The sequence below is a fragment of the Anas platyrhynchos genome, chromosome 30 (assembly GCF_047663525.1).
Source record: "Anas platyrhynchos isolate ZD024472 breed Pekin duck chromosome 30, IASCAAS_PekinDuck_T2T, whole genome shotgun sequence".
Classification (NCBI taxonomy): Eukaryota; Metazoa; Chordata; class Aves; order Anseriformes; family Anatidae; genus Anas; species Anas platyrhynchos.
This window is the reverse complement of record NC_092616.1, coordinates 1,894,938-1,904,868: the sequence shown is the minus strand read 5'-3', so window position 1 is coordinate 1,904,868 and position 9,931 is coordinate 1,894,938.

Here is a 9,931-nt window from a genome sequence, read left to right as displayed (position 1 = left end):
GCGCTGAGGTCACACTGCTGAGGTTCCCGCGCTGAGGTCACAACGCTGAGGTTCCCACGCTGAGGTCACAACGCTGAGGTTCCCGCGCTGAGGTCACAACGCTGAGGTCACAGTGCTGAGGTCACAGTGTTGAGGTCACAGTGCTGAGGTCACAGTGCTGAGGTTCCCACGCTCAGGTCACAGTGCTGAGGTCACAGTGCTGAGGTCACAGTGCTGAGGTTCCCTCGCTGAGGTTCCCACGCTGAGGTCACAGTGCTGAGGTCACAGTGCTGAGGTTCCCACGCTGACTTCACATCGCTGAGGTTCCCACGCTGAAGTTCCCACGCTGAGGTCACAGTGCTGAGGTCACAGTGCTGAGGTTCCCACGCTGAGGTCACAGTGCTGAGGTCACAGTGCTGAGGTCACAGTGCTGAGGTTCCCACGCTCATGTCACAGTGCTGAGGTCACAGTGCTGAGGTCACAGTGCTGAGGTTCCCACGCTGAGGTCACAGTGCTGAGGTCACAGTGCTGAGGTCACAGTGCTGAGGTTCCCACGCTGAGGTCCCCACGCTGAGTTCACAGTGCTGAGGTCACAGAGCTGAGGTTCCCGCGCTGAGGTCACAGTGCTGAGGTTCCCACGCTGAAGTTCCAGTGCTGAGGTCACAGTGTTGAGGTCACAGTGCTGAGGTTCCCTCGCTCAGGTCACAGTGCTGAGGTCACAGTGCTGAGGTCACAGTGCTGAGGTTCCCACGCTGAGGTCACAGTGCTGAGGTCACAGAGCTGAGGTCCCCACGCTGAGGTCACAGTGCTGAGGTCACAGTGCTGAGGTCACGTTGCTGAGGTTCCCGCTGTGAGATCACACTGTTGAGGTTCCTACGCTGAGGTTCCCACGTTGACGTGACACTGCTGCGGTTCCCACTCTGAGGTTCCCGCGCTGAGGTCACATTGTTTAGGTTCCCGTGCTGAGGTCACAGTGCTCAGGTTCCCACGCTGAGGTCACAGTGCTGAGGTCACATCGCTGAGGTCACAGTGCTGAGGTCACAGCGCTGAGGTTCCCGTGCTGAGATTCCCGAGCTTAGGTGACATCGCTGAGGTGCCCGCGCTGGGGTCACATCGCTTAGGTGACATCGCTGAGGTCCCCACGCTGAGGTCACAGTGCTGAGGTTCCCACGCTGAGGTCACAGTGCTGAGGTTCCCACGCTGAGGTCAGAGTGCAGAGGTTCCCACGCTGAAGTTCCAGTGCTGAGGTCACAGTGCTGAGGTCACAGTGTTGAGGTCACAGTGCTGAGGTCCCCACGCTGAGGTCCCCACGCTGAGATCACAGTGCTGAGGTTCCCTCGCTGAGATCACAGTGCTGAGGTTCCCACGCTGAGGTCACAGTGCTGAGGTCACAGTGCTGAGGTCCCCACGCTGAGGTCACAGTGCTGAGGTCACAGTGTGAGGTCACAGTGCTGAGGTCACAGTGCTGAGGTTCCCACGCTGAGGTCACAGTGCTGAGGTCACAGTGTGAGGTCACAGTGCTGAGGTTCCCACGCTCAGGTCACAGTGCTGAGGTCACAGTGCTGAGGTCCCCACGCTGAGGTCCCCACGCTGAGGTCCCCACGCTGAAATCACAGTGCTGAGGTTCCCTCGCTAAGGTGACAGTGCTGAGGTTCCCACGCTGAGGTCCCCACGCTAATGTCACAGTGCTGAGGTCACAGTGCTGAGGTCACAGTGCTGAGGTCACAGTGCTGAGGTCGCCACGCTGAGGTCACAGTGCTGAGGTTCCCACGCTGAGGTCAGAGTGCAGAGGTTCCCACGCTCATGTCACAGTGCTGAGGTCACAGTGCTGAGGTCACAGTGCTGAGGTTCCCACGCTGAGGTCCCCAAGCTGAGGTCACAGTGCTGAGGTCACAGTGTGAGGTCACAGTGCTGAGGTTCCCTCGCTGAGGTCACAGTGCTGAGGTCACAGTGCTGAGGTCACAGTGCTGAGGTTCCCACGCTGAGGTTCCCGCGCTGAGGTCACAGTGCTGAGGTCCCCACGCTGAGGTCACAGTGCTGAGGTTCCCACGCTGAAGTTCCAGTGCTGAGGTCACAGTGCTGAGGTCACAGTGTTGAGGTCACAGTGCTGAGGTCCCCACGCTCAGGTCACAGTGCTGAGGTCACAGTGCTGAGGTCACAGTGCTGAGGTCCCCACGCTGAGATCACAGTGCTGAGGTTCCCACGCTGAGGTCACAGTGCTGAGGTCACAGTGCTGAGGTTCCCTCGCTGAGGTCACAATGCTGAGGTTCCCACGCTGAGGTCACAGTGCTGAGGTCACAGTGCTGAGGTCCCCACGCTTAGGTCCCCACGCTGAGGTCACAGTGCTGAGGTCCCCACGCTGAGGTCACAGTGCTGAGGTCACAGTGCTGAGGTTCCCACGCTGAGGTCACAGTGCTGAGGTTCCCACGCTGAGGTCACAGTGCTGAGGTCACAGTGCTGTGGTCACAGTGCTGAGGTCACAGTGCTGAGGTCACAGTGCTGAGGTTCCCACGCTGAGGTCACAGTGCTGAGGTCACAGTGCTGAGGTTCCCACGTTGAGGTCACAGTGCTGAGGTCACAGTGCTGAGGTCACAGTGCTGAGGTTCCCACGCTGAGGTCACAGTGCTCAGGTCACAGTGCTGAGGTTCCGACGCTGAGGTCACAGTCCTGTGGTCCCCACGCTGAGGTCACAGTGCTGAGGTCACAGTGCTGAGGTCCCTACGCTGAGGTCCCCACTCTGAGGTCACAGTGCTGAGGTCACAGTGCTGAGGTCACAGTGCTGAGGTTCCCACGCTGAGGTCACAGTGCTGAGGTCATGGTGCTGAGGTCACAGTGCTGAGGTTCCCACGCCGAGGTCACAGTGCTGAGGTCACAGTGCTGAGGTCACAGTGCTGAGGTTCCCGCGCTGAGGTCACAGTGCTGAGGTCACAGTGCTGAGGTCACAGTGCTGAGGTTCCCACGCCGAGGTCACAGTGCTGAGGTCACAGTGCTGAGGTTCCCACGCTGACTTCACATCGCTGATGTTCCCGCGCTGAGGTCACATAGCTGAGGTCACAGTGCTGAGGTCACAGTGCTGAGGTCACAGTGCTGAGGATCCCACGCTGAGGTCCCCACGCTGAGGTCACAGTGCTGAGGTCACAGTGCTGAGGTTCCCACGCTGAGGTCACAGTGCTGAGGTCACAGTGCTGAGGATCCCACGCTGAGGTCCCCACGCTGAGGTCACAGTGCTGAGGTCACAGTGCTGAGGTTTCCACGCTGAGGTCACAGTGCTGAGGTTCCCACGCTGAGGTCACTGTGCTCAGGTCACAGTGCTGAGGTTCCCACGCCGAGGTCACAGTGCTGAGGTCACAGTGCTGAGGATCCCACGCTGAGGTCCCCACGCTGAGGTCACAGTGCTGAGGTCACAGTGCTGAGGTTCCCTCGCTGAGGTCACATCGCTCAGGTCAGAGTGCTGAGGTCACAGTGCTGAGGTCACAGTACTGAGGTTCCCACGCTGATGTCACATCGCTGAGGTTCCAGCGCTGAGGTCACAGTGCTGAGGTCATGGTGCTGAGGTCACAGTGCTTAGGTTCCCGCGCTGAGGTCACAGTGCTGAGGTGACATCGCTGAAGTCACAGTGCTGAGGTCATGGTGCTGAGGTCACAGTGCTGAGGTCCCCACGCTGAGGTCACAGTGCTGAGGTCACAGTGCTGAGGTCACAGTGCTGAGGTTCCCACGCTGAGTTCACAGTGCTGAGGTCACAGTGCTGAGGTCACAGTGCTGAGGTTCCCACGCTGACTTCACATCGCTGATGTTCCCGCGCTGAGGTCACAGTGCTCAGGTCACAGTGCTGAGGTCACAGTGCTGAGGTTCCCACGCTGAGGTCACAGTTCTGAGGTCACAGTGCTGAGGTTCCCACGCTGAGGTCACATTGCTGTTTTCACAGTGCTTAGGTCACAGTGCTGAGGTTCCCACGCTGAGGTGACATCGCTGAGGTCACAGTGCTGAGGTTCCGACGCTGAGGTCACAGTCCTGTGGTCCCCACGCTGAGGTCACAGTGCTGAGGTCACAGTGCTGAGGTTCCCACGCTGAGGTCACAGTGCTGAGGTCATGGTGCTGAGGTCACAGTGCTGAGGTTCCCACGCCGAGGTCACAGTGCTGAGGTCACAGTGCTGAGGTCACAGTGCTGAGGTTCCCACGCCGAGGTCACAGTGCTGAGGTCACAGTGCTGAGGTCACAGTGCTGAGGTTCCCGCGCTGAGGTCACAGTGCTGAGTTCACATAGCTGAGGTCACAGTGCTGAGGTTCCCACGCCGAGGTCACAGTGCTGAGGTCACAGTGCTGAGGATCCCACGCTGAGGTCCCCACGCTGAGGTCACAGTGCTGAGGTCACAGTGCTGAGGTTTCCACGCTGAGGTCACAGTGCTGAGGTTCCCACGCTGAGGTCACTGTGCTCAGGTCACAGTGCTGAGGTTCCCTCGCTGAGGTCACATCGCTCAGGTCAGAGTGCTGAGGTCACAGTGCTGAGGTCACAGTACTGAGGTTCCCACGCTGAGGTCACAGTGCTGAGGTCACAGTGCTGAGGTCACAGTGCTGAGGTTCCCACGCTGACTTCACATCGCTGATGTTCCCGCGCTGAGGTCACAGTGCTGAGGTTTCCACGCTGAGGTCACAGTGCTGAGGTTCCCACGCTGAGGTCACATCGCTGAGGTTCCCGCGCTGAGGTCACAGTGCTGAGGTCACAGTGCTGAGGTCACAGTGCTGAGGTTCCCACGCTGAGGTCACATTGTTGATGTCACAGTGCTTAGGTCACAGTGCTGAGGTTCCCACGCTGAGGTCACAGTGCTCAGGTCACAGTGCTGAGGTCACAGTGCTGAGGTTCCGACGCTGAGGTCACAGTGCAGAAGTCACAGTGCTGAGGTTCCCACACTGAGGTCACAGTGCTGAGCTTCCCACGGTGAGGTCACAGTGCTGAGGTCACAGTGCTGAGGTTCCCACGCTGAGCTTCCCGCGCTGTGGTCACATCGCTGAGGTTCCCGGTCTGAGGTCACAGTGCTGAGGTTCCCACGCTGAGGTCACAGTGCTGAGGTCACATTGCTGAGGTCACATCGCTCAGGTTCCCGTGCTGACATCACATTGTTTAGGTCCCCGCGCTGAGGTCACAGAGCTGACGTTCCCGCGCTGAGGTTCCCACACTTTGGTCACATCACTGAGTGTGCAGCGCTGAGGTCACATCGCTGAGGTTCCCGCGCTGAGGTCACATCCTTGCGGTTCCTGCGCTGAGGTTCTCGTGCTGAGGTCACATCGCTGAGGTTCCCGCGCTGAGGTCACATCGCTGAGGTTCCCACACTGAGGTCACATCGCTGAGGTTCCCACGCTGAGATCACAGTGCTGATGTCACAGTGCTGAGGTCACAGTGCTGAGGTTCCCGCGCTGAGGTCACAGTGCTGAGGTCACAGTGCTGAGGTTCCCGCGCTGAGGTCACAGTGCTGAGGTTCCCGCGCTGAGGTCACAGTGCTGAGGTCACATCGCAGAGGTTCCGACGCTGAGGTCACAGTGCTGAGATTCCCGCGCTGAGGTCCTCACGCTGAGGTCACAGTGCTGATGTCCCCATGCTAAGGTCCCCACGCTGAGGTCACAGTGCTGAGGTCACAGTGCTGAGGTTCCGTCGCTGAGGTCACAATGCTGAGGGTCCCACGCTGAATTTCCCACGCTGAGGTCACAGTGCTGATGTCACAGTGCTGAGGTCACAGTGCTGAGGTCAGAGTGCTGAGGTTCCCACGCTGAGGTCACAGTGCTGAGGTCACAGTGCTGAGGTCACATCGCAGAAGTTCCCGCGCTGAAGTCACAGTGCTGAGGTTACCGCGCTGAGGTCACAGTGCTTAGGTTCCGACGCTGAGGTCACAGTGCTCAGGTCACAGTGCTGAGGTTCCCACGGTGACGTCACAGTGCTGAGGTCAGAGTGCTGAGGTCACAGTGCTGAAGTCACAGTGCTGAGGTTCCCACGCTGAGGTTCCCGCGCTGGGGTCACATCGCTGAGGTTCCTACGCTGACGTCACAGTGCTGAAGTCACAGTGCTGAGGTTCCCACGCTGAGGTCACAGTGCTGAGGTCACGATGCTGAAGTCACAGTGCTGAGATTGCCATGCTGAGGTCACAATGCTGAGGTTCCCACGCTGAACTTCCAGTGCTGAGGTCACAGTGCTGAGGTTCCCACGCTGACGTTCCCACGCTGAGGTCACAGTGCTGAGGTTCCGACGCTGAGGTCACAGTTCTGAGGTCACAGTGCTGAGGTCACAGTGCTGAGGTTCCCACGTTGAGGTCACAGTGCTGAGGTCACAGTGCTGAGGTCACAGTGCTGAGGTTCCCACGCTGAGGTCACATCGTTCAGGTCACAGTGCTGAGGTCACAGTGGTTAGGTTCCCACGCTGAGGTCACAGTGCTCAGGTCACAGTGCTGAGGTTCCCTCGCTGAGGTCACATCGCTCAGGTCAGAGTGCTGAGGTTCCCTCGCTGAGGTCACATCGCTCAGGTCAGAGTGCTGAGGTTCCCACGCTGAGGTCACAGTGCTCAGGTCACAGTGCTGAGGTCACAGTGCTGAGGTTCCCACGCTGAGGTCACAGTTCTGAGGTCACAGTGCTGAGGTTCCCACGCTGAGGTCACAGTGCTGATGTCACAGTGCTTAGGTCACAGTGCTGAGGTTCCCACGCTGAGGTGACATCGCTGAGGTCACAGTGCTGAGGTTCCGACGCTGAGGTCACAGTGCTGAGGTCCCCACGCTGAGGTCACAGTGCTGAGGTCACAGTGCTGAGGTTCCCACGCTGAGGTCACAGTGCTGAGGTCATGGTGCTGAGGTCACAGTGCTGAGGTTCCCACGCCGAGGTCACAGTGCTGAGGTCACAGTGCTGAGGTCACAGTGCTGAGGTTCCCACGCCGAGGTCACAGTGCTGAGGTCACAGTGCTGAGGTTCCCACGCTGAGGTCACAGTGCTGAGGTCACAGTGCTGAGGTTCCCGCGTTGAGGTCACAGTGCTGAGGTTCCCTCGCTGAGGTCACAGTGCTGAGGATCCCACGCTGAGGTCCCCACGCTGAGGTCACAGTGCTGAGGTCACAGTGCTGAGGTTCCCACGCTGAGGTCACAGTGCTGAGGTCACAGTGCTGAGGTTCCCACGCCGAGGTCACAGTGCTGAGGTCACAGTGCTGAGGATCCCACGCTGAGGTCCCCACGCTGAGGTCACAGTGCTGAGGTCACAGTGCTGAGGTTCCCACGCTGAGGTCACTGTGCTCAGGTCACAGTGCTGAGGTTCCCTCGCTGAGGTCACATCGCTCAGGTCAGAGTGCTGAGGTCACAGTGCTGAGGTCACAGTACTGACGTTCCCACGCTGATGTCACATCGCTGAGGTTCCAGCGCTGAGGTCACAGTGCTGAGGTCACAGTGCTGAGGTTCCCACGCTGACGTCACAGTGCTGAGGTCATGGTGCTGAGGTCACAGTGCTGAGGTTCCCACGCTGAGGTCACAGTGCTGAGGTGACATCGCTGAAGTCACAGTGCTGAGGTCATGGTGCTGAGGTCACAGTGCTGAGGTCCCCACGCTGAGGTCACAGTGCTGAGGTCACAGTGCTGAGGTCACAGTGCTGAGGTTCCCACGCTGAGGTCACAGTGCTGAGGTCATGGTGCTGAGGTCACAGTGCTGAGATTCCCGCGCTGAGGTCACAGTGCTGAGGTAAAAGTGCTGAGGTCACAGTGCTGAGGTTCCCACGCTGACTTCACATCGCTGATGTTCCCGCGCTGAGGTCACATAGCTGAGGTCACAGTGCTGAGGTTTCCACGCTGAGGTCACATCGCTGAGGTTCCCGCGCTGAGGTCACAGTGCTGAGGTCACAGTGCTGAGGTCACAGTGCTGAGGTTCCCACGCTGAGGTCACATTGTTGATGTCACAGTGCTTAGGTCACAGTGCTGAGGTTCCCACGCTGAGGTCACAGTGCTCAGGTCACAGTGCTGAGGTCACAGTGCTGAGGTTCCGACGCTGAGGTCACAGTGCTGAGGTCACAGTGCTGAGGTCCCCACGCTGAGGTCACAGTGCTGATGTCACTGTGCTGAGGTTCCGACGCTGAGGTCACAGTGCTGAGGTCACAGTACTGAGGTTCCGACGCTGAGGTCACAGTGCTGAGGTCACAGTGCTGAGGTTCCCACACTGAGGTCACAGTGCTGAGGTCACAGTGCTGAGGTCACATCGCTCAGGTTCCCGTGCTGAGATCACATTGTTTAGGTCCCCGCGCTGAGGTCACAGAGCTGACGTTCCCGCGCTGAGGTTCCCACACTTTGGTCACATCGCTGAGTGTGCAGCGCTGAGGTCACATCGCTGAGGTTCCCGCGCTGAGGTCACATCGCTGAGGTTCCCACACTGAGGTCACATCGCTGAGGTCACAGTGCTGAGGTTCCCACGCTGAGATCACAGTGCTGATGTCACAGTGCTGAGGTCACAGTGCTGAGGTTCCCGCGCTGAGGTCACAGTGCTGAGGTTCCCACGCTGAGGTCACAGTGCTGAGGTCACAGTGCTGAGGTTCCCACGCTGAGGTCACAGTGCTGAGGTTCCCACGCTGAGGTCACAGTGCTGAGGTCACATCGCAGAGGTTCCGACGCTGAGGTCACAGTGCTGAGATTCCCGCGCTGAGGTCCTCACGCTGAGGTCACAGTGCTGATGTCCCCATGCTAAGGTCCCCACGCTGAGGTCACAGTGCTGATGTCACAGTGCTGAGGTCACAGTGCTGAGGTCAGAGTGCTGAGGTTCCCACGCTGAGGTCACAGTGCTGAGGTCACAGTGCTGAGGTCACATCGCAGAAGTTCCCGCGCTGAAGTCACAGTGCTGAGGTTACCGCGCTGAGGTCACAGTGCTGAGGTCACAGTGCTGAAGTCACACTGCTGAGGTTCCCACGCTGAGGTTCCCGCGCTGGGGTCACATCGCTGAGGTTCCCACGCTGAGGTCACAGTGCTGAGGTGTCCTGGTTTCAGTTAGCACAGAATTAATTTTCTTCCTAGTAGCTGGTGGAATGCTGTGTTTTGGCTTAGGATGAGAAGAGTGCTGATAACACCCCGATGCTTTAATTGTTGCAGAGCAGTGCTTATACTAAGCCAAGGACATCTCAGCCTTTTGCTCTGTCCTGCCAACGGGCAGGCTGGGGGTGCAGTAAGAGCTGGGAGGGGACAGACCCAGGACAGGTGACCCAAACTAGCCAAAGGGGTATTCCATACCATCTGACGTCATGCTAAACAATATATAGGGGTGGCTAGCTGGGGGGAGGGGGCCGGACTGCTCGGGGTTAGGCTGGGCATCGGTCAGCGAGTGGTGAGCAATTGCATTGTGCATCACTTGTTTGTACATACTATTACTTTCGTATTATCACCATTGTATCATTATTATTATTATTGTTATTATTATTTTGTTATTATTATTTTCCTGTCTTATTAAACTGTCTTTATCTCAACTCACGGGCTTCACTCTCCATTTCTCTCCCCCGTCCCAGAGAGGGAGGGGGGAGGGTGAGCGAACGGCTGCGTGGTGTTTAGCTGCCGGCCGGGTTAAACCACGACAGCCTTTTAACAGTATCTTGGGAACTCGGTCCTTTATAGCTCGATGGCATTATAGTACATTGTGCACCGGTGTCTACTAAAGCCTTATACTTCTGTGCGCGTGATGTGCCAGGCCATCGAATCCACACAGTCCAATAAACTCGATTGTCCCTTTCCTCCCCCTGGCTGGAGGCAGGGCCCCCCTAATCCTGGTCAGAATCTTCTTCGTTTCTGTGTTTGAAGGATTGTCTGCTGGAAGTTGGAGCAGCAAACTTTTCGGAGAATCCTTTTTTCCTGATTGTTTTCTTTTGCAACTCACGTACCCGTGCCTCTAGGGTCGCGGTAGATTTTCCATCCCATTTTCTCATGTCCTCTCCATGGTCTCGTAAGTAAAACCACAGGGTGGC